General features: G+C 38.4%; 1 pseudogene; it reads left to right on the top strand.

The window, feature by feature from the left end:
* Positions 1-5,306: 5,306 nt before the first annotated feature.
* Positions 5,307-6,961, top strand: LOC138395075 (elongation factor 1-alpha 1 pseudogene; annotated as a pseudogene).
* The last annotated feature ends 3,299 nt before the right edge of the window (positions 6,962-10,260 follow it).

Raw genomic sequence — 10,260 nt, 5'->3', positions numbered from 1 at the left:
TTCTTTGTGTTTTTTCTGACATCCTGCTGGTTGCCAATGGCGCTGTGTCCCCCTCATCCAAACACCACTAAGGAATGGGGTCCTTGTGCGTTTTCTTTACAAAGCAGCCAGTAGGTCTCAATAAGGGCTCTTTCTTGACATCAGTCACCACCCTGTTGAGAGTCCCGGACAGACCATTTTAATTGACCAGAACCAAATCCAGTTGTTTGGTCGTGGAAAATGAATGCTATTAGATTGGTTTTCCTTTGCACAATTTGCAGAGTTAATGATTAAACGTACAGGCACTCTGTTACTAAAATGTAATATGCCAAATAATTTCAAGGGCTTTCTTAATCTTAAAAATTAGATGGAATTTCAGACAACATGATGAAAATAATCTTTGTGGTAATAGAGGGTCCTATGGACCTTTTATTTTCCCCTTATATAATTGACATTGACAGAGCATGGGCAGTTGGGTAAGCAGACTGTTTAAATGAATGTGCAAATTTAGACAAATTTTGGAGCTACTTAGAAGGCTCAGTCTTCTTTTCTGTAAAATGGGGATAATAATATCACCTATCTTCTGCAGACATTATGAATATTTGGTGAAATAATCCATGCATAATGGCCACCATGTAGTAGAAACATAAATACTAGCCAAAAAAGTTTCCTTGGTACAAAGTATGCAGTAATTTCATAGTTGGCTATATACATTGGATTAAAATAACTATATAAAATTAAAGCTTTAAAAATTACAGAGGGAAAAATTATAGTCTTATGGCCCACATTTGGTGGGTTTTGTCACTATGGTAGATAAAATAAACACTTTTTGTTAACTCCTTCTTCCCTTCCCACAAAGACTTGAGGTATTTAGTGTTTAATTCATCAAGGGAGTGTATGTGACTGATTTTGTTTTTTCATTCCCTTCTCTGAGTTCATGCCTGTCTCCTGTGCATATATCTCTCATAGCACTTACTAAATTGTGTTGAAATTACACATTTACCCATCTGAATTATCCACCAGGACAAGAGCTTTTTGAGGATGGAGCCCGTGTCTTATTTATCTTTGTATCACGGGCACCTTTCATAGCACTTGGTCCATAGAGCCTTGGTAGGTCCTGAATAAATGTTTCATGACTGACCAAATGTATTTTTAAGGACTTTCTGCCAGCTTAGAACAATACTTAGCTATTATTAACTACAACTGGAACATTTTTAAAATATAAAGCATAAAATGTGTTCATGTTGAGAAAATATTATCACAGTGACAAATATGTTGCAATTTTAATATCAAAAAATTTAAAATAGTTTTTGAATTTTGAAATATTTCAAACACACTGAAAAGCTCAGAAAATAAAATAACAGATACCCCTATATCTATCATTAAAATTAAACAAATATAAATACTTTGCTTTAGCTTTTTCTCTGTCTTTATAAGAATGTAATGTTAAAGATAGAGCTAACACTGTCCCCAAGCCTCCACTCTCTTTCCTCTTTCCATTGCTTCTCTCTCCCTCCCTTCCTCTGGAGGCAACTACTATCCGGAAATGGCCTGTATTCTCTCTGTACTAAAAGTGTAAAACTATCAGACATTTTATTTTTTTCATCAAAGTAGAGACTTTTTAAATATAAAGTCTTATTTTACTTTCTCTTTTTTGGTGACACGCTCTTTTCTCTTAACCCAAAACACCATGCTAACTGGGACAAGGGAAAATGTCACGGCATGTTTTTGGCTAGAGGGCCTGATTGGAGAGGGGTGCAGATTTTAAACATAACTATCCCATGACTTTTGTTTACCTAATAAAGAACCGTGATCTGGGAATTGAGACACCTTGCATTTCTTGGTCTCAAAACCACAAATGGTGTATCTAAGCACTAGGCACTTCATTTTTCACAGTCTATATAAATTCTGGAAATAGTCACTAACCTCCCCATCATGGGTAAATAAGAATTTTTCTGCCTGAAGAAAAAAAATATTGATTTTGTTCAGTTTCCTAGCCATATACCTCCACCTGTCCTCTTTCACTTTACCTTCACTTCCTGCATGTAACACAGCAGAGAACACCCCGGGATACAGTGTATTTCACACAACTTGTCACTCCCCAGATTCAGTTTTTTTTCAATTGAGGTTTAATTTACGTATTATGAAATTCTCCCTTTTAAAGTGTTCAATTCAGTGGATTTTAGTATGTCCATGAGATTGTGTAACCATCACCACCATCTAATTCCAGAGCATTTTCATTTGCCCCAAAAGAAGCCCCGTACCCGTTGGCAGGCACTCCCTATTTCCTTTCCTCTCCCAGCCCTAGGCAACCACTGATCTACTTCCTGTTTCTATGGATTTGTCTGTTCTGGACAGTTCACGTAATTAGGCTTATACATGTGGCTTTTTTGTCTGACTTCTTTCACTTAGTGTAATGTTTTCAAGTTTCATCTATATTGTAGTATGTATCAATATTTCATTCTTTTTTTAATGAACGAATAATACTCCATTGTATGGATATACCACATTTTGTTTAACCTTTCATCAATTGGTGGACATTTATGTTGTTTCTACTTTTTGGCTACCGTAAATAATGCTGTTATGCATATTAGTATGTAAGTTTTTGTTTTCAGTTCTCTTGGATATTTGCCTGGGAGTGCAATTATCAGGTCACATGATAACCTTGTGTTTAACTTTTTAAGGAACTGCCAAATTGTTTGCCAAAGTGGCTATACTGTCTTACACTCAAAACATTAGTGTCTGAGTGTTCCAATTCAATACTTGTTATTGTTTGTCTTTTTGGTTATAACCATCCAGAGGGTATGAAGTAGTATCTCATTATGGTTTTGATTTGCATCCCCCTAATGACTAATGACAGTGAGCATCTTCCCATGTGCTTATTGCCCGTTTGCATATATTCTTTGGAAAAATGTCTATTCAAATTGTTTGTTCATTTATTAATTGTGTTATTTGTCTTTTATTGTTGAGTTGTAAGAGTTCTTTATATATTCTGGGAACTAGATCTTTTTCAGATAAATGATTTGTGAATATTTTCTCCCATCTTGTTGTTTATCTTCTCTCTCTTTTTTTTTTTTTTTTTTTTTTGAGACAGAGTCTTCCTCTGTCACCCTGGATATAGTGCAGTGGCATCATTATAGCTCACTGCAACCTCAAACTCCTGGATTCAAGCAATCCTCCTGCCTCAGCTTCCCGAGTAGCTGGGACTACAGGCATGTGCCACCATGCCTGGCTAATTTTTTCTATATATTTTTAGTTGTGCAGCTAATTTCTTTCTGCTTTTAGTAGAGACAGAGTCTCGCGCTTGCTCAGGCTGGTCTCGAACTCCTGAGCTCAAACGATCCTCCCGCCTCGGCCTCCCTGAGTGCTAGGATTACAGGTGTTAGCCACTGCAGCTGGCCTAAAAAAATGTTTTTAAGAGATGAGGTCTCACTCTGTCACCCAGGCTAGAGTGAAGTGGTATAGGTTTGAACTCCTGGGCTCAAGTGATCCTCCCATCTCAGTCTCCTGAGTAGCTGGGACTACAGGCGTGTACCACTACGTCCAGCTAATACATATTTTTAATATTTTGTAGAGATGGGGTCTTGCTATATTGCCCTGCTGGCCTTGCTATATTGGACTCCTGGCCTCAAGCAATCCTCTCACCTTGGCCTCCCAAAGTGCTGGGATTACAGGCATGAGCTACCATGCCTGGTCTATTTTTAAATTTTTAATTGACAAATAATTACTGTATATATTTATGGGCTACAATGTGATGTTTTGATATATGTATACATATGGAAAGTTTAAATCAAGATAATTAACATATCTATCACCTTATCTACTTATTTTTTTTGTGGTGAGACTGTTTAAAATCTACTCTTTTAGCAATGTGCAATACATTTTCATTAACTATGATCACTATGCTATGCATAGATCTCTAAAAATTATTTCTCTTGTCTCACTGAAAGTTAGTACCCTTTCACCAGCATGTCTCCTTTCTTTCCCCTCCCCAATCCCAACAGCTGGTAACTTCTGTTCTACTCTCTGCTTCTATGAGTTAGACTTTTTAAAATTCTGCATATAAGTGAGATCATGCAGCATTTATCTTTCTATGCTTGGCTTATTTTATTTAGCATAATGTTCTCCAGGTTCATCTATGTGGTCACAAATGACAGAATTTCCTTCTTTTAAAAGGCTATATAGTATTCTATTGCATATATATATATGCAATAGACTCAAATGACTCAATAGTAAGAAAACAAATAACTGATTAAAAATGGACAAAGGACCTGAACATATATTTCTCAAAAGAAGATATACAAATGGCCAACAGATATATTAAAAAATGATCAACCTGTCTAATCATCAGGGAAACGCAAATTAAAACCACAATGAGCTATCACTTTATACCTGTTAGAATGACTATTACCAAAAAGACAGAAGATAACAAGTGTTTGAGAATGTGAGGAAAAAGGAGCCTTGGTACACTGTTGGTGGGAACATAGATTAGTGCAGCCATTATGGAAAAGGGTATGGAGAGTCTTCCAAATATTAAAAATAGAGCTACCACGTGATCCAGCAATTCCTCTTCTGGCTATATACCCAAAGAAATTATTGTGTGTGTGTGTGTTTCATGAAAGTGTGTTAGATTTTGTCAAATGCTTTTTTCTATGTCTGCTGATATTATCATGTGGTTTTTTTGGGTCCTTCATTCTATTAATGTGTATACCATTGATTAGTTTCGATATATTGAAACAACTCTGTATTTCTCAGAAAAATCTTACTTTGTTATAGCATATAATCATTTTTATATGTTATTGAAATCAGTTGGCTAGTATTTTGTTGAGAATTTTTTTTTTTTTTTTTTTGAGACAGAGGCTTGCTCTGTTGTTGTCCAGGCTAGAGTGCCATGGCATCAGCCTAGCTCACAGCAACCTCAAACTCTTGGGCTCAAGTGATCCTCCTGCCTCAGCCTCCTGAGTAGCTGGGACTACAGGTACACACCACCATGCCCGGTGATTTTTTTGTTTCTATTCTTAGCTGCTTGCCTATTTTTTCTATTTTTAGTAGAGATGGGGTCTTGCTCTTGCTCAGGCTGGTCTCGAACTCCTGACCTCGAGCAATCCTCCCGCCTCTGCCTCTCAGAGTGCTAGGATTACAGGCATGAGCCACTGTGCACAGCCCTGTTGAGAATTTTTGTATCTATATTTATTACAGTTATAAGAGCTATTGGTCTATAGTTTTCTTGTGATATCTTTGTCTGGTTTGGGTATCAGTTTAATACCGGCTTTCCAATTTGGGAAATGTTCTCTCATTTTCTATTTTTAAAAAGAGTTGGGCTTTTTCGCAATGGGTTTGCCACCAGAACACAGGTGCTGTGAAAACCACCCATAAAAGCCAAAATGGGGAAGGAAAAGACTCACATCAACATCGTCGTCATCGGACACGTAGATTCGGGCAAGTCCACCACTACTGGCCATCTGATCTACAAATGTGGTGGGATCAACAAAAGAACCATCGAAAAATTTGAGAAGGAGGCCGCTGAAATGGGAAAGGGCTCCTTCAAGTATGCCTGGGTCTTGGATAAACTGAAAGCTGAGCGTGAGCATGGTATCACCACTGATATCTCCCTGTGGAAATTTGAGACCAGCAAATATTATGTGACCATTATTGATGCCCCAGGACACAGAGACTTTATCAAAAACATGATTACAGGCACATCTCAGGCTGACTGTGCTGTCCTGATTGTTGCTGCTGGTGTTGGTGAATTTGAAGCTGGTATCTCAAAGAATGTACAGACCAGTGAGCATGCCCTTCTGGCTTACACACTAGGTGTGAAACAACTAATTGCTGGTGTTAACAAAATGGATTCCACTGAGCCGCCCTACAGCCAGAAAAGATACGAGGACATCATTAAAGAAGTCAGCACTTACATTAAGAAAATTGGCTGCAACCCCTACACAGTAGCATTTATGCCAATTTGTGGTTGGAATGGTGACAACATGTTGGAGCCAAGTGCTAACATGCCTTGGTTCAAGGGATGGAAAGTCACCCATAAAGATGGCAACGCCAGTGGAACCACACTGCTTGAAGCTCTGGATTGTATCCTGCCACCAACTCCTCCAACTGACAAGCCCTTGCGTCTGCCTCTCCAGGATGTCTACAAAATTGGCAGTATCGGTACTGCCCCTGTGGGCCGAGTGGAGACTGGTGTTCTCAAACCCGGCATGGTGGTCACCTTTGCTCCAGTCAATGTTACAACTGAAGTAAAGTCTGTTGAAATGCACCATGAGGCTTTGAGCAAAGCTCTTCCAGGGGACAACATGGGCTTCAATGTCAAGAATGTGTCTGTCAAAGATGTTCGTCGTGGCAACGTTGCTGGTGACAGCAAAAATGACCCACCAATGGAAGCTGCTGGCTTCACTGCTCAGGCGATTATCCTGAACCATCCAGGCCAAATTAGCACTGGCTATGCTCCTGTACTGGATTGTCACATAGCTCATATTGCCTGCAAGTTTGCTGAGCTGAAGGAAAAGATTGACCGCCGCTCTGGAAAGAAGCTGGAGGATAGCCCTAAATTCTTGAAATCTAGTGATGCTGCCATCATCGATATGGTTCCTGGCAAACCCATGTGTGTCGAGAGCTTCTCAGACTATCCTCCTCTGGGTTGTTTTGCTGTTCATGATATGAGACAGACAGTTGCTGTGGGTGTCATCAAAGCGGTGGACAAGAAGGCTGCTGGAGCTGGCACGGTCACCAAATCTGCCCAGAAAGCTCAGAAGGCTAAATGAATATTATCCCTAATACCTGCCACCCCACTCTTAAATAGTGGTGGAAGAACAGTCTCAGAACTGTTTGTTTCAATTGGCCATTTAAGTTTAATAGTAAAAGACTGGTTGTTAATAACAATGCATCGTAAAACCTTCAGGAGGAAAAGAAAATGTTTTGTGGACCACTTTTGTTTCTTTTTGTGTGGCAGTTTTAAGTTATTAGTTTTTTGTTTTTTTTTGTTTTTTTTTTTTTGAGACAGAGTCTCACTTTGTTGCCTGGGCTAGAGTGAGTGCCGTGGCATCAGCCTAGCTCACAGCAACCTCAAACTCCTGGGCTTAAGCGATCCTACTGCCTCAGCCTCCCGAGTAGCTGGGACTACAAGCATGCACCACCATGCCCAGCTAATTTTTCTATATATATATTTAGTTGGCCAGATAATTTCTTTCTATTTTAGTAGAGATGCGGTCTCGCTCTTGCTCGGGCTGGTCTCGAACTCCTGACCTCGAGCGATCCATCCACCTTGGCCTCCCAGAGTGCTAGGATTACAGGCGTGAACCACCGCGTCCCACCAAGTTATTAGTTTTTAAAATCAGTACTTTTTAATGGAAACAACTTGGCCAAAAATCTGTCACAGAATTTTGAGACCCATTAAAACAAAGTTTAATGAGAAAAAAAAAAAAAGAGCTGGTGTTAATTTTTCTTTATTAAACATTTAGTAGAATTCACCAGTGAAGCCATTTGGTTCTGGGCTTGTTTTTGGTGGGCATTTTTTTTCAGATTATTAATTCAATCTCTTAATTTATGATAGGTTCATTCAGATTTTCTATTTCTTCTTGAGTCACTTTAGGTAGACTGAAACTTATTAGGAATTTTTCCATTTCTTCTAAGTTATCTAGTAATAATTTGTTAGCATATGACTGGTCACAGTATTCCATGATAATCCTTTTTATTTCTCTAAGATTGATAAAAATGGCCCTCTTTCATTCCTGATTCATAATTTGAATCTTTCCTCATGCCGGGTGAAACAACTATGTACAGACTCATAGTATTAAAGCTGGAGCCCACCTTAGTCCTTATATGGCCATCTTATAGATGAGAAAAAAACTGAAATATACAAAAATGAAATGACTTTCCAAAGTGATAAAGCTACTAGTTATTATTAGAGTCAGGATTAAAGATAAGATGTCCTGACTCATAATCAGCCACATGTCTCCACGAGGGCCAAATAACAGCCAGGAGTTGTTTTATGAACAGTACATATGTTCCTTTATTATTAAGCCTATAAATTGATCTTTTTCAGTTTAAAGAGATAGATGAAAAATTATTTTTCCAGTTTTCCTAAAATGGAAAATTTAATGTAATAAAAATTCAAAAATTTGAAACCAAAATTATATGGGAGAGAAATGTGGCTAAATGATAGTAATTGATCTTCAGTTCATAATGGAAAATCTGAATTTTTAAAACATTTATTAAAAGATGAAACTCAGAATAAACTGTATTAACTAACTCTTGCAATCCAGCCATATTATGTCATAAGGGATTAAAGGATTTTAACCTAAAATTTTTTTTTTCAATTTATTGTCACCTATTGATCTGAGTTGATGGTTTGTTTGTTTATTTTATTTATTTGTTTACATGTTTATTTTTAACAGAACTAAAAAAGTAAGATCTTGGGAATGTGGGCCAACAAAAGCCAATTCAAATTTTGGGATAAACTTTTCTACTGGGGAAAAAAAAGACAAAGACAAAAATAAAGAAAACAGATGTAGCAATAAGTTTTGAAATAGCATTGATTTTGACCAATATGGTTGTGAATCCTTTTCCTTTCTTAAAATTCACTTTATTTGTTTTCAATTGTCTATGACTTCAATTAAATGCAATTAATTCATAGTAGTTTACATCTCAAATACCCTGACCCATATTTATTTTCATGGTCATTTAAATATAGTTATTGTCTGGGGATAGGTGAGAGTGTGTCTTTTCCTATACTATAAGTTAAATAGCCTTTTTCTTAGTCAGCTTGGGATGTTATAACATAGTGTGAGTGGCTTAAACAACAGATATTTATTTCTTACAGTTTTGGAGTCTAAGATTAAGGTGCTGGCAGATTCTGTTCCCGGTGAGGGCCCTCTTATTGACTTGCTGCCTTCCCTTGGTGTCTAACATGGTGGAGAGAGAGCTCTGATCTCTTCCTCTTCTTATAAGGACACTAATCTCACATGGGAGCCCCACCCTCGTCTAAACCTAATTATTTCCCAAGGCCTTATCTCCAAACACCATGGGATTGGAGGTTAGAGTATCAACATATAAATTTTTGGGTAACACAACTATTCAGTCCACAACATCCTCTTTCTTTTTTTTTTTTTTTTTTTGGAGACAGAGTGTCACTCTGTTGCCTGGGCTAGAGTGCCGTGGCATCAGCCTAGCTCACAGCAACCTCAAACTCCTGGGCTCAAGCAATCCTCCTGCCTTAGCCTCCCGAGTAGCTGGGACTACAGGCATGTGCCACCATGCCCAGCTAATTTTTCTATATATATTTTTAGCTGTCCATATAATTTCTTTCTATTTTTAGTAGAGACGCTCTTGCTCAGGCTGGTCTCGAACTCCTGAGCTCAAATGATCAGCCCACCTCAGCCTCCCGGAGTGCTAGGATTACAGGCGTGAGCCACTTTGCCCGGCCAACGTCCTCTTTCTTGAGAAGTGTGGATTTCAACTAGAGTCAGTCACACTTCATGCATGTTTCATAGCTGCATTTCTTTTCTCTAGTTATGTTTGATCCTTATACTCTGTTGACTTCTGTTCTTAAGGACATAATGCAGATTTGAGATTTTCAAAATTCACTAATATTTTTATAATCCCCTTGCTTTTTTTTTTTTTTGAGACAGAGTCTCACTTTGTTGCCCAGGCTAGAGTGAGTGCCATGGCGTCACCCTAGCTCACAGCAACCTCAAACTCCTGGGCTCAAGCGATCCTCCTGCCTCAGCCTCCCGAGTAGCTGGGACTACAGGCATGCGCCACTATACCCGGCTAATTTTTCTATATATATATATTTTTAGTTGTCCATATAATTTCTTTCTATTTTTAGTAGAGACGGGGTCTCGCTCTTGCTCAGGCTGGTCTCGAACTCCTGACCTTGAGCGATCCGCCCGCCTCGGCCTCCCAGAGTGCTAGGATTACAGGCGTGAGCCACCGCGCCCGGCCATCCCCTTGCTTTTGTAAACTCAAAATTTTTGTCTGAGTGCCTTATTTGACGTGTCATTGTTCTACTTCTAGTGATCATTGGTAAGAATCTGAGTGGAAAACAAGAAAGTCCAGTAAACCTAGGACTTTTTGTTAGATTTGGCTGAGAATAAGGATCATTTGTTCAACAGATAGTAAAAGAACTTCTATGTTGCCAGGCACCATTCAACAGTGAAAAACACCTGACAAAGTTTCTGGCCTCATGGAGCTCACATTCTAGTTAAAGGAGAAAAAGAATGAAGAAATAAGCAAATAAATGTATGTGTCTTGTGTTAATAAGGTCTAAGA

Source organism: Eulemur rufifrons, chromosome 15, assembly GCF_041146395.1.
Source record: "Eulemur rufifrons isolate Redbay chromosome 15, OSU_ERuf_1, whole genome shotgun sequence".
NCBI lineage: Eukaryota > Metazoa > Chordata > Mammalia > Primates > Lemuridae > Eulemur > Eulemur rufifrons.
Note: the sequence above shows the minus strand (reverse complement) of the source record. Positions and strands in the feature narration are given on the sequence as shown.